This window comes from Crotalus tigris, unplaced genomic scaffold (assembly GCF_016545835.1).
Source record: "Crotalus tigris isolate CLP2741 ecotype Arizona unplaced genomic scaffold, ASM1654583v1 scf7180000017551.9496454, whole genome shotgun sequence".
NCBI lineage: Eukaryota > Metazoa > Chordata > Lepidosauria > Squamata > Viperidae > Crotalus > Crotalus tigris.
This window is the reverse complement of record NW_024096469.1, coordinates 1,033,715-1,053,719: the sequence shown is the minus strand read 5'-3', so window position 1 is coordinate 1,053,719 and position 20,005 is coordinate 1,033,715. Positions and strand designations below refer to the sequence as shown.

At 38.6% G+C, this 20,005-nt stretch overlaps 1 protein-coding gene and 1 long non-coding RNA gene across 13 annotated transcripts in view; one reads left to right on the top strand and one right to left on the bottom strand.

Annotated features, from left to right (window-relative positions):
• Positions 1 to 20,005, bottom strand: part of CACNA1A (calcium voltage-gated channel subunit alpha1 A) — a 328,550-nt gene that overhangs the window by 229,394 nt on the left and 79,151 nt on the right. The window lies entirely within an intron of this gene.
• On the top strand, positions 137 to 10,486 carry LOC120307792. Its single transcript, XR_005556648.1, has 3 exons — positions 137 to 590; positions 6,762 to 6,967; positions 8,809 to 10,486. It is a non-coding gene; the product is annotated as an uncharacterized LOC120307792 (long non-coding RNA).

Below are 20,005 nucleotides of genomic sequence, written 5' to 3'. Positions count from 1 at the left end.
CTCTTTGAGCTCCTGCGCTACCCGCTTCAATTCTTGCAAGTTTCTGAGGCAATCGCCGCCACTTAACGGTGGCGAGGAATGGGTGAAAATTGCTCTTAGCAATTTAGCAGGCCGCCCGCCAGCTCTCTCTCGAAAGTGGAGCAGCGGAGGCACACGCGGAAACGTGCCGCTGGGACCAGCCCAGTTCTTGGGGTGGGCTGGAGGAGCGGAGACTGCAATGCGCGTCGCCTGACTCCCAACAGTACAGCACCGTCAGCGCTGAGCCACGGAGCTTCGCTGCAGGCCCTTCCTGCCCATTGATTGGCTTACGCGGAAAGAGCCTGAATCAGCGGATCTGGCGGCGGGGAGACGGAGAGCAGCCGGGGACGCAGGGGAAACGGATGCCAGCGCCAGGTCCTTCAGCGGAAAAGCGGAATGGGCGAGGGCGACTCAGGTTCAGACGCACTTAGCCCCTCGGACTCGCCCTCCCAGTCTTCCAGGTGGTCCTGAGGGAAAACTACCTTGTGATCTTGGACAGTCATAAAAAGAGGCGGGCGGGGACCGGGGGGGGAATTTATAATGCAGGCATGGAGTCCTGCTCTCGCAAAATGGTAAGACACCGTTGCATTTTATATATTCATATACTAAAATGAAAGGAGTAAGGGAAGAGAGCATTCATCTCTGAAAGCTTTTATATTCGGGTATAGCAGCGGTTTGAGCTTTCGTGGAATAACAGGATCCGCATCCTTGATAGAGATTCCCACTCCTATTCTTCAGACGCCCTTGCTGCCCATACAGGCTTTCACACAGAAGTCTAATCTTGAAATGTAGGCTGTACAGCTCATTCCACAAAGAATTGGCCAGGAGATAAAAAACAAAACCTCTTTATCGTCCCCTCCCACTAAGACTGATAAGAAGATAATGTTTTAAGTTTTCAAGCTTCAAAACCTGAAACCCAGGTTAGGTAATGCGTTTGTTTCCTCACATTTTGTAACTAATCGTCTTCATGTAAGAAAACAATATAAGTGCACATACTCAAGCATCTATTAATTTCAACAAAAAAGCCCATCAGTTTTATTGAAATACAATGCAGAAAAATTATTGGAAAGTTTTAATGCCACATGTATGTGTTTCGATATGGATATAATCAGTGCTTTTTTTGTAAAAAAAAAAAAAAAAAGGTGCCTGAACTCACACACGTCATACAACCCGCCTTGCCTACCCTACAAGGTTCCATCTAAAAAAGGTGCCGGAACTCTGTTCTAGGCGTTCTGTGACAAAAAAAAGCCCTGGATATAATACAGTTGTACATCTTGGAATGAAATAATCACATTCATCTTGAGATGTATTATACTGCAATAGCAGACAGAAAGGTCTGGTCTCTAAATGATAGGGGGTAGATTTATAGTGCACATAAAGATGAATTGGGAATGGAATGGATATGTCCATTTAGCACATCTGTTCCCAAAACCTCTAGATTCAGACCACATCAGTCCTCTGACCACAGTGCAATCCATTAAGACAACAGCACGGCTGACCCAGAAAATGTCATTTATATGATCACTTAAGTGATGCTGTTGCAAGATTATTTGTGCAACTCACTTGATGTTTGGCAGTTTTTCCATATTTCAGATTTTGCATAATGGGAGAGGGAGAGAATCTAGAGAATATTTTCTATTTAGCTTATTGTTTAGGGATCTTGTATTCTCTCAATCAGGAGACATATAACTGAACTTTTTTGCTGGGACATCTATTTAATAAAAAGAATGTCTGTATTACCCACCTAAGGGCGAGGAATCCTAATAAAAGGAGCTGTAAAGCCAAGTAAAAGAAGCAAAAGCAACAGCATAACAGGTGGGAAAGTTGAGAAACGCCTGTGTAGCAAGAGCAGTTATTAGGTACTCAACCTATTTTCAACACATTGGAGGAGATTTCAACAAGTCACTCACCTTTGCTTAGCCTGCTTAGCTTGTGAGAAAGACTTTGCATGGTTTTCCTTGGATTTGCAAAGTTGTATTTGTAGACTAATCCAAAGGATTACCCTTTACTCACAGCTGCAGAGAGAGTACCAGAGAGAGAAACTGGACTGATCTTAAGTTAATATTACAAACCATGCTGATTGAGAAAGGAAACCCTATCACACAACAACAAGCTACATTGATAATAGTAAAGATTTTTAAATGTGCAAGCAGATATGTTACATTCACTATCTGCAAGTTATAACTAAATTAATGGTAAATTTATTGATTTCACCCACCATTTCTGGAAAGCTATTTTTGTTTATTTAACTCATTTAGTGAACACATGCTTTGTCTAGTCATATTCATCTTCACTTAACCATCTATCTATTTCTATTTTACAAAGGCAGTGAGATCAATATAAAGTAAGCCATATTAAACTGAAACAAGATTTCCCAAGATTAAAAAAAAACCTATAACACTATTTATTAGGGTAGAATGGCCAAAAACATGAGCTTGAAAAGTAAAAATTGCTCAGTTGAAATCTCCCTTCAACTATGAATTCACTACATAGCCTTAAGGAAGCCACTAAATCTGTGTTTTTCCTTGACAATATATGAAAAATAATCCATCTCATCAAGTTGAAAGAAGTACTAAGACAGTGTGAAAAACCCAGAACATTTTAATATAATAGCACTATGGGCCAGGTATTTTCCTAGTTATGTATCCATTATGGTGGATGTATGAGTTTTATTATTCAAATTAATTATCTTTATTGTATTCTCTCTCTTTTCCTTTCTTACATGCTACTGCTTCTGAATTAGAAAAGAAACACATCTTAAATTATTCTAGCATGGGTCCTATAAATAATTCACTAGAGGTGGGAATGAGGAGTAATCTTCAAATGTTAATAGCACTTGTTGTATATGAAATAACTCTTGTTAGTACCATGAATGAATTGTATATTAATTTTATGGATTAAGCCTCTGGTATCTGCCATTAACAATCTCAGGTAGAGGTGAGTGGAGTTAGATGGGCAAATGTTTAGATTATTGCCACAACAGAAGTGATCTGACTGATAGCTGAATATAATAACCTGTTTTTTTAAATACTAGAAATGTAGCAATAAGTAATGGATAATATATTAAAATGATATTAGGAAAAAGAATTTAACCTTTTTCTTCCCTGTCAATTTTTCAAATTAACCCCAAATCATTAAAACACATAATACTAATAAAATATGTAAACAATTGCATGATACTTACATGCCTTGCTCACAGGATCAACAGCAGTGCCAAATTTGATTTTTCATTAGAAAAATAACAGAATAATGCAAGAATCAATATCTTGTCCTACTACCATAGTCTCTGAATTCCCTGTTCCCCATTATTGCTAATACCTTTAAAATGATTTAGAACATGCTGTCTCTATTTTTATCTCTGTATCTTGCTTGATAGAAATGAGCATACATTATGAAGAAGGACAGTAGTATAACTCAATTCATGTTTCCAGATCTGAATTGGGATTCTGTTATTCCAGGCAGAAATGAGAAAGAGGCACGCCTGCCAATCCCAGCTTGAACTAGATTTATGTATTAGTATTAGTATTTCTATAAGATCTTCTGGGTACTAAAACTCTTAGAAATCATCATCACACTCATTCCTTAATTATCTAAATTAGAATATAATTGGAATAAAATAAACTCATATCATCAAGCTTCTTTCAACATGTAAAAAACAAGAAAAAAGTGAAGGAAATGATTGGTCCATTAGGGAAAGTGGCAAGAAGGTGACAAGCCACAGGGAGAAAGCAGAACTATTTAACTCGTTTTTTGCATCTGTCTTTACACAAAGGGAAAAAACAGACCAACCTACCAAAAATAGTGCCATAAAAAAACAGAACAGAAACACAAGTTAAGATAGGCAAGAAAACGGTCCAGCCTAGATGAGTTCAAATCACCAGGACCAGATGGATTACACCCCAAGGTTCTCAAGGAACTGGCAGATGTGATCTCAGAACCACTGAACTATATTTTTCAAAGGTCCTGGAGCACTGGGGAACTACTGGAGGACTGGAAAAGAGCTGATGTAGTTCCCATCTTCAAAAAAGGAAAAAAAAAAAGGACCCAGGAAATTACAGACCTATCAGCCTGACCTCAATACCTGGGAAGATTCTGGAAAAGATAAACAACGAATCAGCGAACACCTAGAGGCAAACAAAGTCATTACTAAAAGCCAATATGGGTTTGTCAAAAACAGATCGTGCCAGACAAATCTTATTGCATTCTTTGACCAAGTGACAAAATTAGTGGATCAGAGGAATGCTGTGGATATAATTTACTTGGACCTCAGTAAGGCATTTGATAAAGTAGATCACAACCTACTACTTGATAAGATAGAAAAATGTGGGTTAGACAGCATCACCACCAGATGGATCCGTAGCTGGCTGACCGGCCGTACTCAGTGTGTGGTCCTCAATGGAACCACATCTACATGGAGGGAAGTGTGTAGTGGGGTGCCCCGGGGCTCTGTTCTGGGCCCAGTGCTCTTCAACATCTTCATCAACGATTTGGACAAGGGGATAGATGGGGAACTCATCATATTTGCAGATGACACCAAGCTGGCAGGAATAGCCAACACTCCAGAAGACAGGCTTAAGATACAGGAGGATCTGGACAGACTTGAACACTGGGCACTATCTAACAAAATGAAATTCAGTGGTGAAAAAGGTTCTACATTTAGACAAGAAAAACCAAATGTACAGGTACAGTATAGGGGGTACCTTGCTCAATAGTAGTAACTGTGAGAGGGACCTCAGAGTCCTAGTGGACAATCACTTAAATATGAGCCAGCAGTGTGTTGCAGCTGCCAAAAAACCCAACACAGTGCTAGGCTGCATTAACAGAGGGATAGAATCAAGATCACGTGAAGTATTAATACCACTTTACAATGCCTTGGTAAGGCCACACTTGGAATACTGCATCCAGTTTTGGTCACCATGATGTAAAAAAGATGTTGAGACTCTAGAAAGAGTACAGAGAAGAGCAACAAAGATGATTAGGGGACTGGAGGCTAAAACATATAAGGAACGGCTGCTGGAATTAGGTATGTCTAGTTTAATGAAGAGAAGGATGAGGGGGGACATGATAGCAGTGTTCCAATATCTCAGGGATTGCCACAAAGAAGAGGGATTGAAGCTATTTTCCAAAGCTCCTGAAGGCATGACAAGAAGCAACGGATGGAAACTAATCAAGGAGAGAAGCAACCTAGAACTAAGGAGAAACTTCCTGACAGTTAGAACAATTAACCAGTGGAACAACCTGCCTCCAGAAGCGGTGAATGCTCCAACACTGGAAGTTTTTAAGAAGAGACTGGACAGCCATGGTATAGGGTTACCTGCCTGAGCAGGGGGTTGAACTAGATGACCTCCAAGGTCCCTTCCAACTTTATTATTATTATTACTATTATTATTACTATTATTATCTGTGTGACACTGAATTCTTCAGATATATAGTGACAAATATGGAATAGCCCTTGAGCGGCAAAACATAGCAAAAAACTCCATTGTCACATCAGAAAAAGCAGATCAGAGCAAAATTCAAATGTTCCTCAATTTTATAAGATATTTCCATTCTTCCCTCTCTCTGAACCAATTTTTTTTTATTTTTTCCAACAAAAAATCAAGAAAAATAATACAGAAATTCCATCCAGGACTTCATGGTTATATTAGACAGTGTAATCTTATTCTACTTAGTAACATTTTACCTTGATCTCCATCCTGATACATAAAACCTCATATATGGTAAGGGAAGTATCATCTAAACTACTGTAGCTTGGAACTTGAATACTACTACCATGTTTTCCCAAAATTAAGACCCGGTCTTATAATATTTTTTGCCTCCAAAAAAGGCACTAGGTCTTAATTTCAGAGAATGTCTTACCTTAGGACCACCGCAGCCAGGCCTCCCATGCCCCGACCCCTGTCACTCCACTGCTTGACTTCTTCTGCAGCTCCTTGCCGCCACCTGCGGCTGGATGCCATGTGACAGACTGCACCATTGCTGCTCCTCTCGCCAGGATGCCACAGGGTGCTGCGGGCCATTTCGCTTCTCCTGGCAGGATGCCGCATGGTGCTTTGGGCCACTTCCGCTGCTTGCGCAGCACTTCTGTTGCTCGCAGGAGGACGCTGTATGGCTCTTTGGGCCATTTCCACAACGGAAAGGGCCCAAAGTGCCACATGGCCTCCTGCCATGAGCCACAGAAGCAGCCCAAAGCACCATGCGGCGTCCTGCCGGGAGGAGCGGCAACGGTGCAATGCACCACATGATGTCCAACCACAAGCGGCGGCAAGCGGCCGCAGAAGTCAAGGAGCAGCGCGACAGTTGTCAGGGCGTGGGAGGCCTGACTGCAGTGGTCCTACCGGTAAGGTAAGCGGGTGTAGGCCATGTGGGGTAGCTTCACTCCCCTACCCCTGCCCTAGCTTGATTTTTAGGGGTGCACCTCACCCCAAAACTAGGGCTTAGTTTTGGAGCAGGGCTTATATTAGGCCCACCCCCCAAAATCAAGCGAGGGCTTACTATCGGCCTGGGTCTAACTTTCGGGGAAACACAGTAAATGTTATGCTGAAATACCATTATTTTGATAAAAGTAGGGTTAAAGCCCCTTAAGATCAAGTTGAACAAAACAATTTCCAAAAATATGCTGAAAGTGCAGAAACAAATGCCAATTCAACAGTATTCAGAACACTGGGAGGAAGAGATCGAAGTTAGCAAACTGCATTGTATAGATTCTAATACAAGTTTATTTCATCCATTTTTAACTGTAGAGCTACCTGAGAAATCTTCTTGTCTATATAATAGGCAACACCTGTGTACTACCTTGGCCTGCTCTTCCGGCTGAAATTTGACCCTTTTTACGCCCATTGCCCTACCACTTGGCTATTTAATTTTGGGAGCATTTAACAGTATGACTGGTTTGCTGATGCAGCTGTTCCACATTCTCAAATCCCAATTAACCCTCATCTCTGGCAAGGTAAGTAGGAAGCATCACTTGCCTGTAAGTTTTATCATTTAAAAATTTCCAATATTTTATGTCTCTAGCAAAGAGAAGCTTTTACTTTTGCAAACTGTATTGATTTACTCCTAGAGGCAACTGGCAGCAGTCCCAGGAGCTTAATCAATATAGCAGAATTCTACACCCATCTTGCAGCAAACAGCTTTCTCCCTCCCTTCTGAAATGCTTTTCAGTCTAAGAAAATGTCTTTAAAAGACTGGATAACAGAGTCATATTGTTACATGGACAAACAGGCCCTGAAACCCAATTGGCACAAACAAATGACACAAGAAGGTTGCCAAAAAATATGACAAATCCATAAAGATGTATTTTATCAGTTGCTGTTAATCATGATAACGCAAATGGTGATTAATGGCAACTGATAAAACACACCTCCATGGATATATCTGAAGGTTCTTCCATCCTTAGAGGGACTATGCCTGGTACTGGAAAACAAACCAGTAACAGGAAAGACTTGTTTAATGCCCATCTGACTAGTCCGTACTAAAAATGAAACAAACTACTTGATAGAACTTTGGATTCAGCAAGCAAATTCTTAAGCTCACATTTTAGATGTATTTTAACTGGTGGGAAATCTGGACACAGAGGAATAAGTAAGTGGCCAGAAATAAAAACCACATACGTTCTCTTTAAAAGGATTAAATCAGCCCTTTCTCTTCTGGAAAAGACAACAGGAGTATCTATGTTTTTATTTAATTAATATGTATACATATAGTTCTAGTCCACACAGAGTGGACTGCAAATAGCTGGAAATTATGGCTGTTGTAGACCAACACTTCTGGATGGCACCAGATTGGGTGGGAGTGCAAACTGAACACATTTATGAAGAATATTAATGATTATTGAGCAACAATTTTAGAGAAAGTACTATTCTATTCAGGCTACCTCTAAAACCAAATTTTGCTGGAAGGGAAAATGTAGACAATGGTATGTTCCATCAACATGGTTTTGTAACAGATTCTCTCTTTATAGTTTACAATAGTAGTATTGTTGCTGCTGAGAGACCAATGATTCAAATTTGTTTTGCTTTGGAGCGCTGCTAAACTAAACATATGGCTAAACCCGTGAGTTCCAAATGATGACACACAACACAAGTCTCTTTCCCAGAGGAAATCTTGACAGATCCCTGAGCTCTCCAGTGCCGGCTGTCTCCTTTCCACTTCCACTCTCTCAATGAAGAAAGCAGAGTGCAGAAATGTCCATTGCTTGCTCCGATTTTCCCTCTCCCCTCTTGATATAAATTCTGCTGAAATGGAACTTCAAGCGTCATGACAGCATTATGGCAAGGATTCAATTTCCTGTCCAGGCATTTCTTTCAGAGGCCTTTTAGGAGCTATAGCAGCTCACATTGTTTATACCATTTCTTTCAGTGCTTCTTACATATTTCACACCTCAATCTATCTGAAAAATGTCACACTTATCAACATACACGAAGCAAAAAGCTGGTCAGTATACAACTAACCATGCTAAGTACTGTTAATGATAAGCCAGCCCTGATTTTAGTGGCAACCCACGTTCATCACCATGCCATGTTTTTAATTAATTTATATTTTATGCATTCCTGCCCTACTTTTGAATCATTGGTAGTTTATAATAAAATGTTTCAAGCAATGAAGTAATGGAATGAATTAAATGTATTAAAAGCAGCAGTGGACTAAATTATCAGGCATAATTATAAAATCAAGAAAAGCTTAGGTAGCAACATAATAAAAAGATTAGGAATCCCATCATAATGTTTGTTTCTTCAACACTATAAAAAAGATGCAGAGCTCATATATATTATCTCCCTTCATTTTCAGGATGGAAAAAAGACCTGAGTCCTGGCAAGAGAAGAAGACTGCTTAATGGCTTATTAGGCTATTCTTACAAAACAGAACACAAGTTCCGCAAAGTAACCAGGGCTTGCCAGAGGTTTCTTGCCTCATAAGTAAGGAGTAAGAGAACACACTCTTCCTGGCTTCCCTAGACACTATACACCTTAGCCTTCCAATGAAATTCAGCACCACTTACATTGGAGCCAATATTAATGGTAGAGAGAAACTGATATCTATTGGATAGAAACAAACCCATACAATTCAGCACATACACCATTACTTAGCCATTGGAACAACATGTCTATGAAGATTCTCAATACTCCAGGTCTTGTTTGTCCCAAAAGTGTTTTTCAAAAGGCAACTGGACTTTCTTGGTTTTTTTCCTTTCACTTCTCATCCAAGAAGCTTCTTCACTTCTGAAGAACTGAACAATTGGAGCAATAGTTCAGATTTGATGGGATGAAAGTTCCTTGAATTTGAATTACCAACATGCCTCTAAAAGAAGCTAATGCAACTCTTATAAAATGCTTAATTAGGATCTAAAAACACCAAAGGAACCCTACAGAAATGGAAAGAATGTCAGGAAACAGCCAGGTAACTCAGAATTGTGGAATTGGCATTAAGAAAAACAAAGCTCAGAACAAGCTAAGATTAGCAAAAGAAGCTAACATTAACAAAATTAGTGTAAAATAACAAAACATATTCTTTAAATATGTTTGAAATAATATGTTCAAAATAAAAAGAAAAGAACATAATCAGTATGCTGGTTGCTCAATGGAGAGAGCAAGACTAACAAGTAGTAAAGAAAAAAATATTCAATGTTTAATTAGGTTCAATCTCCTCCATCAAAAAAGATTTTGTTCCAAAAGGTAATTGTGAAGAGTGGGTGAAAGGGTGTGATTAGCTTTGGACAAGAAATATGATCAGGAAATGTTTCTTTGGTTCAATTGAATTTAAATTTTCAGGACCAAATTAATTACATCTTAGGACCCTGAAGAAACAACTGATGCTCTGATGAAACCTCTATTTATCATCTTTGAGAAATCCTAGAGAACTGAAGAGTGCCAAGTGATTGTAGGAAAGTAGATGTTCCAATCTTTTTGTAAAAGGGGGAAGGAGTAATCTAGGACACTAGGGAAGATCCTAAAGCACATCATGGTTAGGCTACAAAGTATGTAACTTGAAAAGAATCTGATGATTACAAAAAAAAAAAAAAATTGGCATGGATTTAACAGGAACAGATTTCACCAAACAAAATATTTCAAATTTTCATATTTTATATTTATGACTTTTTAAAGAAGACATGATCAGATATGCTTAATGATACAAAACTGGGTCATTGTAGATGACACAAAGTTGGGTTGAATAAAATTCAAAATAATTTTGATAAGAAAAAATGGATAAAGGTAAGGGAATGAAATATAACAGGGAAAAATGCCTAAGTTTTTTATTTATAGAACTAAACCCTAATACACAGATATAGGATAAATTGGCTTAGTAATAGACTAATGAAAATTATATTGGAATAGTAATTGCAAACCAACATGAGCCAGGAAACTAATGACACAGTAAATAAGGCAAATATAATTTCAGACTGGATCAATAGTATAATTTTCAAATCACAGGAAGTAATCGTATTTTCACTACATCAGTATTTCTCAACCTTGACCATTTTAAGGCCTGTGGACTTCAACTCCCAGAATTCCACAGCCAGCAATGCTGGCTGTGGAATTCTGGGAGTTGAAGTCCACAGGCCTTAAAATGGTCAAGGTTGAGAAACACTGCACTACATGATACAAATATTTTATTCAGTTCTAAGCAACATGTGTTGTTATGGATGCAGAAGCATTTTAATTTTTAATTAAAAAAAATTAGGTCAATTTGATCAGAAATCTATAAACATAGATTGGAAAAGGTGGATATTTAGCCTTGATAACCTTTTATTTTTTTGAGTTTTCTTTACCTTTAAGGGAAAGCAGCATGTGCATTATATAGCACTTAAGCAAGCAGGGCTGAACATGGCAGATGCACTATTCTAGCCAAAGCATTACAGCAGTTGAACAGCTTGAGGCAGAAGATTGGTTCAGCAACAATTGCAGCAACACAGCTCTGAAAGTAGAGAACGTATCAGAAGAAGCATTTGATATCCAGAAGATTCCCTTTCAGTCATATTGACTCCTTTCTGAAATTCAAACTGGAATTCATTCTAAACTAGCTTTACGTTGCTTACATTGCTGCTGCTCCTGTTCCCCCTTCTCCCCACTGGAGAGTGGCTCTCCAACAACTCAGGTTGCAAAGTAAAACCAAACTCCTAAATTCTAAAGCAGCTTACCATCTCCCTCACAATTTATAATAAGCTTCCTCGTTCTATTTTACTCTTAAGAAATTTATTCCCAGATTGAAGAAGAAACAATACAGCAGTCCAAATTCCCATCTATTTTGGTCTCATTTTCTCATTTTTAGTTTAGGAAATCTTTTTGTTGTTGTTGTTGTTAGTTGCGAAGTCGTGTCCGACCCATCGCGACCCCATGGACAAGAAGCATGAAGAAGGCAAGTAGGAACTATTCCTGAGTTAATTCATAAGGGGTCTTATGTATGCAATAATGAATGATCCACCAACTTGAAGACAACTTATCTGTTGCATGATGGGTTGTTGTTAATTGCGAAGTCGTGTCCGACCCATCGCGACCCCATGGACAACGTTCCTCCAGGTTTTCCTGTCCTCTACCATCTTCTGGAGTCCATTTAAGTTCACACCTACTGCTTCAGTGACTCCATCCAGCCATCTCATTCTCTGTCGTCCCATTCTTCTATTGCCCTCAATCTTTCCCAACATTAGGCCCTTCTCCAGTGAGTCCTTCCTTCTCATTAGGTGGCCAAAGTATTTGAGTTTCAACTTCAGGATCTGGCCTTCTAAAGAGCAGTCAGGGTTGATCTCTTCTAGGACTGACCGGTTTGAATGCCTTGCAGTCCAAGGGACTCGCAGGAGTCAGGAAATCTTTAGCCTAACATTTTAATTCCTATTATCCCCAGTTTGGGGGTGGATGATACTGCTTCAGTGATTTTTGCCTTACCGTACAAAGGTAAAGGTGAAGGTTTCCCCTATCCAGTTGTGTCCAACTCTAGGGGGTAGTGCTCATCTCCGTTTCTTAGCCAAGGGAGCCAATGTTGTCCAAAGACAATTTCCATGGTCATGTGGCTGGCATGACTACATGCCAAGCCACATGGAATGCTGGTACCCATTTATCTACTTGCATTTGGATGCTTTCAAAAGGGGCTGGAGATAGGGCAGGTAGCGGGAGTTCACCCCATTGTAGGGTGCTTGGTCTCAAAGGCAGGCTGTCAGCTTCCAGCTGACAGGCCCACCATCTTAACCGCTGAGCCATCGTGCCCTGCCTTGCCATATAATAATTTTATTTAAGGCTGATTCATTGAGCTTATGGGCCTGTTGTGTTAATACAGCTACTATGATTTGTAAACCATGACTGATAGCAATACTGTATTATACATATCCAGTTAATTGTGATTTATTCAATAATCTATACAAACCAAAATGGTACATGTAAATACATTTTCTGGTTGCTGTATCTCCTTGATGCTTTTGCTCTGTTTTTCTACATAGCTCTGGCAAACAGCTATAAAATTCAACTATCAAACCTAGCTTTCACTTTCCCTCTCCCACTTTATCTTTGTGTGATTTTGCTCTTGGATATGAAGATTACAGGAATCACTCTGCATTTTTGCTAAAATTAAGCCTTTTGCCCGGTCTTGGTTAATAGTCATAAGAAAGAAGGCAATTTGTATCCTGCTTGCAAATTATATCAAAGTGGTTTTAAGACGCAAAGTTCATGTTGTTATAATGATTCATATTATGTAAAAAGCTCTTGCCAGTGAGGTGCTGGCATTCTGACTTATACCAGACTAAAAGCACTATTGAATTGGGAGACTCAAGAATCAGAGATTGGCTACCATGATTCAAGTAGAGTTTCAGTAAGGAAAGGTAGCTGCTACTCTCTTATGCAATATTGCTCTTAAAACCAGTAATCAATGCAAGGTATATTCACAAGTGATGAATAAGAATATTTAGCCAATGAATATTGGGAACAAGGAGTAGACTTTGAAGAAAATGTTTTAAATTCAAATGTACATTTTAACATCATTCTGAAATGTAAAGCTCTGATGCAAAAGAATGAGATCTCTAAGTTAAGCTTTGCTTTTCCAAAACAACCAAAGGATCCTATTTGTGGTGAAAAAGTCTTTACCTATTCACAAAAATGTAAGCCAGAAATCTAAGGCCTGACTTTTCATCCAGAAGAAAATGGAACCCATATTCCTTAAAGACCTACTATTTCTTTGTTTATTCTCTTCTAAATATCTAGCAGGTCTTACAGGCAGTTTACACATAATAAAGAAACATACTAGTTAGGAGTAATGTTGATTATTCTTCCATAAAAATGAAATAGGCACCATAAGATGTGCTTAGTCCCAATACAAAACAGAAGGATAATATAACTACTAATATAGTATATCTGATATATGGATAGTTTTGCTACAATCCACAACCTATAGAAACAACAAAGAAGTAAGCTTATGAGGATGAAGGGTTGCCCCCTGGGATGAAAGAAGATGAAAGGGCTCACTTTCCCACAGTAGGATAAGTGGATGAAAATAGAAAAGAAAATGAAATCGTGAGAGAAAGCATATAGGAGAAAGCAGAACTGACCAAAAGAACTAAGGTAGTTCATCCTTGCAAGCATTCAAAAGAGAAGACAAAGAGGATACATAATACTATTTTCAAATACCTCTAGTAATATAATATGCTAGACTTTCAGGAGACATGGAAGCAGATTAGAGGAAAATATATTCTAATTGAATGTTAGAACAAAACTTCGTAACAGAATGAGAACAGCTCAAGAGTATTACTCAGAGAAATAGTGGACTCTCCTTTAGCAGATGTGTGCAAGTGGAGATCAGCTGTCAAGGATGCTTTAATGTGAATTCCTGCACCTAGCAGGCAGTTCAACTCAATGGTTTATGTAGTTTCTTCCAACTCTACAAGCTAGGAACTAAGTGAGAAAGAGAAAAATCAAAGAACAGCAAAGAGGAAATCACGAGACGTGCTTAGCTGAGGATGCAGCTCCTGCTGTTCACACATGCCACCTACAAATCTCTCCTCCTCTCATTAATTTCACTATCACATAAACTGCAGCCTAGATTCCTCCATGATGAAATATTCAGCTCAGAGGAGTCCAGCTGAGTTTAAAGCTCTAGTTTACAGCATGACCCTGGGAGACCTACACAATTTCTACTGCTGGGATTTACCAGATGATGTGCACCTCTACTGTGCTGTGACAAGAAACCCACAGTGCCACTAAAAGATGGGGGGGGGGGAAATGCAGTGATTTCCTCAATATTCAAAATGGCTGGAAGATTAAATTAGGAGAATGCAAGTAAGGCTCAGATTAATATCCTTAAGTATTATTCAAGTGGAGATTTAATGCAATAGGACCAATAACTAGCAGAGAGGGGGATGATGGATCCTGGAGTTTGAAGTAACAGAATAAGGGAATTAGAGTCAAGAAGTAAAAGAAGATTATTTTCCAGAAAAGATTCACACTACATCAAGAACAAAGAAACTGGTTGATGGAAAAACACCCCACTGTAGCAAGATCAGAGGGAGCTGATTTTATTTTGTAATGAAAACATTACTCATATAATTTAGAGATGCAAGAAATGATTCTGTATCTCCTTGTTGCCTGCTCTCCATTGGAAAACAGTTAAAATATAATAGTGAGAAAAACTGAAACAACTTTAGAAGAAATAACTATTTTTGTTATTTCCTGTGCACAGCAGCCACTTTTGGAATGAGACAGTCCTTAATAAAAAGAAATGCTTCATAGACCTTGGCTTTGTGAAAAAACACTGGCTTGGGACCAAATCATTGCACCCAGACCCAAGAATGAGTAATTAATTATTAATAAAATGATGTCTTTCCAGCATCTGTACTTGTCATCAAGTATAAGGAGACACTGGATAAAAACTCATGAATGATGAGATGATTCTCAAAAACATATTTTATAGGTGGAAAACTGAAGTAATAGCATCTGGAAGGAATTGGATTTCTTTCAGTCATAAAGTATCTTCAGGCAAAAGATTAGGAGAAAGAACAACTATTGTAAAATTCTACTCACACAAATCTATAAGAAAGGGACAGAAAACATAATGTACAGTTGCCTTATTTGCGTCCTAGACCCACTAAAATACAACAACACAAGTCTTGCCAGAATTCATTTGATCTTAACATTTTGGCTCATTTTATACAATATGCTTTACTAGAGAGAGTATTAGTGCTGGGAGTTTACAGTAGGTATTAATTTTCACCCCAAATAAAGATAAATCAACTTTCCTGCAAGGGCTGTGTCCTTAAAATAGGATAGGAGCAGTGCTGTGTTGCTAAATGTTTAATAACCAGTTCTGCCAATTGCATTGCCATTGTCATGCCAAACTTTAAATGATTGGCATGCTAAGCATTGAGACTCACCTGTGTTGTCAACCAGTTCACAAATTTCCAGAAAATTTAACATCTGGCTCTTTTGAATCAGTGTGAGCTGGCTCTAGCACATCACTGGACAAAAAGGGTTAACTCTTTCTTCTTGTCACGACAAAGATAAAATTCTAGTGCAGCTTAGCAAAAATGGGGGCTCTGTAGAAATTTCATAGGTTTACTTACACACCTCCAAGTACCTTAGGATGGGAAAAGTATAGAAACGGAAGAAATGAGTCATCCTCTCCCAATACCATCCACAGTGGCCCTGATCTGGATCTGGATCAGGGCTTTTCTTTGCCTTTTCTTTTTTTTTATGTTAGAAGCCTCAGCAACATTTGTAGTAGCTGGGAGGCTGTCTGAACAGAGATTTAGATAGGTACCACTAGTGCAGAAGTGTAAATGCAGATAACTCTAAATACAACAGTTCTCCAGAAAACCTACAGGGATTCTGCACATGAAAAGGTTTTCCTCCCACCATTCAGTTCAAGAAAAAAGTATCAGAGAGGCACTGAAAGCCTCATTAAGCTGTTATGATATAATTAACCTTCAGCAGGAAAGAAAGAATACAGACAGATACAGATGGGATGTTTAATTATTATTAAGAATATATCTATTTTAGGATCAATATGGATGTCATACATGTTTATTCAATATCTGCTTGTTTGGCCACAAGAAAGAAAATGGAATTGACTTCCAAAGTGACATATTTGCAAAAACACATCTCAAGTCGAATATCCTCTTCTAAAATAGTATATTGCCATCTCTTCTACTTGTGACATGTGAAAGTCTATCAACTAGACAGAAATACAGAGGAAAAAAGATGTTTGCAAATTATCTCTTGTCTCTTTCCTATCAGTATTTGAACGGCTTTCAGAATCATGGATTGTAGATTTTTATGGTGCAGCTCATATGGGAAATGAAAACACTGTTGTAGCATGAAAATCACAACATCATAGAATATTGTACTACAGTTTCTAATACTACAACACTATCTCCATATTTGAATGGCACAGAACAAAAATGCATGCAGCGATTATAAAACAGGAATTCTATTAATTTTTCTAGTTGTTGTTGTTATTATTAACCTCAGAAAGATTGATTGAGAAGGAGTAATCCCCATACAAAATTCAAATTAAACAGAAAAAAGGTATTTCTGGCACCTTGCTCAAAATCTGCTGAGATAGCAAAAGCAAGATTTGAGCATCCAGGATGTAACATTTGATTCCAGGTGATGTTATTTCCTGGTGACCTTTGTTAACAACATCATTCAGAAAAAATTATGCTTGCAGCTTTAGAGTCTGGTAATTCTATCCCTCACTAGGCTTGGTGGAAAAACAGTTGCAGCTTTGCCATCTACCTTTTCTAAAGGAGTAACATTGACTAGACACAAGTGCTACAATACAATCAGAAGACATTCTGTGTCCAGCATGTTATTCTGATCTGATACTGATATACTGAGGATCAAAACCAGACTCTATACATATTTTAAGTGTATTCATACCAAGAAATTCTGAATCACATTATCATACTTTAAATACTGTGTGGGAATCTCAGTGCTGCTGAGTACATTTGGAATTTTAAGAACATCTCACATAATTACCAGGGGAGGCGCAATTCCCTTTTAACAAAACCAGCTTATTTTTTTACTGGGCACAGGGCACATATTCAAGGAAAGCATTTGGTTACAGCTATCCGCTGTTTTATTTTATAGAATGGGTATGGAGTCAGAAATAAAAATTGTGCTATGTCGTTTCCTTCCTTCCTTCCTTCTTTCCTTCCTTCCTTCCTTCCTTCCTTCCTTCCTTCCTTCCTTCCTTCCTTCCTTCCTTCCTTCCTTCCTTCCTTCCTTCCTTCCTTCCCTTTACATATTTAAACAATTAGATAACTTGGCAGGTAGCTATAAGCACCAGTTTCTGTAATACTGATCTCAACAGTTTTCTGGAATTATCCCCAATACAGTACTATTAATTTAATCTACCTTTAAATTTTTTTCTTCACCTCTCTGGACCAAAATAATGAAACCTAAGAATACTTTTCTTACCTGTAACTATGATTCTCAAAGTAGTTATCTGTGAAGTCATATAAATCATTTCACACACCGGCACAATGTACTTCTTGATTATTCTACCTTAATTATTTTTTATATGCAATACCTTTTTCCTGTGCTCAGCACAGTATCTCTTGAATTATCTTCATTTCTTGAGCTAATGCAGGAAGTCTCTGTACACAGTTAGAGAGGGGAGGAAGGATTGGTTACTGAATGAATAGATGTTCACTTTAAGAGCCAATTTCAGTACAGGTAAACAATCATTGTGCATCACACAAATGGCTGACTAGCAGGCAGGAAACCAATGAAGCAGGCAAAATAGTCCTGCTTGTCTGCAAGCTATCTATGCTCTTAATCTGATGCCATTGATATAATGGCAAATGAAAGTTGATGGCTGTGACCAGGTAGCAAAGAAACAACCACAGCCCTGGTTGAATGAGAACCCTTGTAGAATAGGAAGACCTGCTATATAGTATATGGTTTTAACTGCATAATAACTAATGCACTGGAATGATATTGAATACTACATTAAGAATGGCAGAATAAGGAAAAAAGAATTCTGTACAGATAAAAAATAATGCTTTATAGATGTCAACAACAATGGTAAGTTGTCTGTTGATATTCAACAGTAAGTTAATCAAAGAGATGGTTTGTTTATGAACTTCAAGGAAAACGTTTCTGTAGACTACTCTGAAAGTTGCAGGAACTGGGTATGTCTAGCCTAACAAAGAAAAGGACTAGGTGTGACATCATAGCAGTCTTCCAGTATTTATGGGGCTGTCACAGAGAAGAGAGGGTCAACTTATTTTCAAAAGCACCAGGACAAGAAGCAATGAATGGAAACTTATCCAGGAGAGAAGCAACGTAGAAATAAGGACAATTTTCTCCACAGTGAGAACAATTAATCAGTGAAATGACTTCATTCCAGAAGTCATGATGCTCCATCACTGGAGCCTTTCAAGGAGAGATTGAACAGCCATTTGTCCTGAATGATATAGGGCTCCTACTTGAGCAGAAGGTTGGACTAGAAGACCTCCAAGGTCCCTTCCAACTGTGTTATTCTGTTAGATTGTAAGGAAGTGTCAGTGTAAAGGAAAGCAGTGGAAAAAAGATAGAATAATATTTTACTTAACATGAACTGAAACATAACTTTAGATAGTAAAAGAATGTCTGGTCATTCAAGGACTTTGTCCTTAAGAAACTTTAAAATGATGAATCTATCTGTAAAGCTACAGATGTACCTGTTCTTCTGACTGAAGGAAAGCTAACTTCATCAAGAAAACATGCAGTGGAACAATAGCCAGAGGCTCAAATGGATGCTTACTTAGAGTGAAGGGTACTATGGAGAAACTTCAGGGAAAAACTTTGTGTGATGAACAATGCTGTTTTGTGAAAGTAGAAAGCAATTGTAAGATTGTAACAGTATGAGAAGTGCTAAAACCAATTTTGTGGCGGACGCTATGGAATTACCAGTTGTAATATTTCAACTGGTCCTTTTCAAACATTGTCAATCACTTGTAAAATTAAATAGAACCTGATAGCCCATGACCCATTGGGCCATTGTTTCAGAGAAATTTCCTTACCTAAACAAAGAAACAGAAGGACCAAGGACAAAAAAGCAGTGGAAGAGCAACTTCTGATTTCCTGCCAGTTTGACTGTAGTTGACCACAGTGATGGTGGGACCACTCTACATGGCTTCCAGAGAACTAGAGTAGGACTGGTCTACCTGATCTCCAGCAGTGGAAAGAGGGGCAGGTCTACCTAGCCTCTGGAAATCTGGGGGGGGGGGGGTGTCGATCTAAACTTCCTAGCCACAGCATGGCCATGTGGCCTGCTTGTTCATTTCTGATAGACATGCTATATTTCAGGAGACTTTTTTCCCTCAGAGAAATAGCTAATAATGTCCCCTGCACTCTGGCAGGTTGCCATTCTAAAGGATGAGGCCTTGAGAGAATATATTTCTGCCTACCAAACCCAAGCAATGAACTTCACGGTCCATGGGAAGCATAGGCTTATTCTAGGGATAATCCATCCTGGGCTACTTTCACAATAAAGAATTTGGTTGCAGTTGTAATAATTTAACAGCTTTTTCCATGAATTTGATAAAGATTGCCAAGCAGTGGTGGGATTCAAATATGTGAACAACCAGTTCTCTGTGTGGATGCCGCTTCCAGAAGTCCATTCTGGATCTGGGCAACAAAAAATTAGCTACCAGTTCTGTCAAAGTGGTGCGAATTGGCTGAATCCCACCACTGTTGTCAAGGCATTCACTTATCTAGGGTACAAGGAATGGTTTCTTCCAGGACTCATTAGCTAATCTAGGTAATGCTGAAAATGTTAAAATGGAATCAGTACCAATGGAATCAATATCAATATGAAGTATCTCAAATACTGAATCACCCTTCTGGCCTGTCAGACCTCACTTCCTGTCAAGTTACTTTCCTTCATCAAAAAATGAAGTTTTTATAGGAACATTAAGACCTCAGTGGAAAATGTGACCAGAGGAGACATAGGCTTTCACTTCTATTCTAACTTAAGACAATTAAATGTCCTGGAGCAAAATAGTGTTATTCTTAAAACACCAACC